The sequence below is a fragment of the Homalodisca vitripennis genome, unplaced genomic scaffold (genome assembly GCF_021130785.1).
Source record: "Homalodisca vitripennis isolate AUS2020 unplaced genomic scaffold, UT_GWSS_2.1 ScUCBcl_2749;HRSCAF=7813, whole genome shotgun sequence".
Lineage (NCBI taxonomy): Eukaryota > Metazoa > Arthropoda > Insecta > Hemiptera > Cicadellidae > Homalodisca > Homalodisca vitripennis.
In genome coordinates, this window is record NW_025778903.1 from 16,284 (window position 1) to 17,767 (window position 1,484).

Consider the following 1,484-nt stretch of genomic DNA (forward strand, 5'->3'; position numbering starts at 1 on the left):
GTTTAATTAAATGTTTGTTTTGTGTAAATGGATAATTTTAATTGCCTTTCCTTAAAATTAATATATTTACCAGAATCATACAAGCCTAATTTAAACATTTTCCTGTTGTGGTTTGTGTGAAAATAAAACTGTCGATATTTTATCTTGTGATTTTGGCACATGGGGCAAGTTGGTATGTGTGTTTCATTAAGCCATAATGTAGTAAGGTTCCGGCACAGTTACTGTGTACCTCGCTTGTTCTGCATCCTCACTCATAAGTAAAGACTATTAGTACTAAGCATTGCGTGATTTATAAATAAATACAAGTCTAATGAGTTTCCCAAAAAACTTGTTACGCCTTTAATAATTATTAACTTAGAACTCTGAATTATCAGTATGTCGTTCTTTAAGAGACATACAACAAATTATATATTATATTTTAAACTGTAATTATTTTTGAATTAGGATGAGTTAAATTGGAGAGAAAGCTTAAATTTAAAAGAAAACTGTGTTTTTCTTCATATTTTTTATTATCACAATCAATAAACATATCTAAAATATCTCACTTTCGCTATAATATATAGATTAGTACTACCTAAGCCGTCAAACTTTTTCAGATGTAATAAAGGGGTAGACGTTTCTAAGTGAGATGTTTAGTGTGTGTGTGAGAGAGGTCGCCGGGATCCGGTAAAAATAACATAATATGTCATAATATAAATTCCTAAACGAAACGTCCACCGCCTTCAATTCTTCCGGCGAGCGCGTTAATGCAACCCGCACAGCACGTGTCAATAACCAACTCAGAGCTCTCCCTTAACCACGCGACTCAACGGACGGTCGCCCACTGGCCACGGACAGTGGTGGCGGCCTACCCCTCCGGCGATCCCCCCCACTCCCTTTTAGGTGGTGTGATATTAGGTGCTATAAAACTCCAGCACGATCTTTAGGTGCCGTGCGACTCTCGGGCATTTCCTTAGGTGCTGTGAGATTAGGTACTATAATATTAGGTGCTATGAGAATCGGTGCTATTAGACGGTTAAATTTTAGGTGCTGTGAGATTAGGTGCTATTAGATTAGGTGCTGTGAACCCCCACGCTAGGATGCGATGGAGAGATCAGGTGGAGACGGATTTAAGAATGATTGGCGCTTCACTGGAAGTGGCTTAAGATAGAGGAAGTTAGAGAGACATTGTTGGCGAGGTCAAAAACCATCTGGGTTTCGAGTAGCCACAGGAGTAAGAGTGAGAGTAAGTAAGTAAAGTAATGATAAAAAATTTATCACGATTGGCACTATGTTAGTAAAATATAAAGCACTTCAAGTTATGAATTCTCTTTATTCGTGTGTTTAAAATGTTCATAGTTTTTACTGTATGCAAATTCTGTTAAATCCTCAAAAACAGTGGATGTGGATGGGTGGGGGAAGACCTCGTAGTTCGGTTTAATACTATACAATATTTCACGTGTACAATATATGTTAAAGCCTTTATATTTAAAAATTCTGCTACA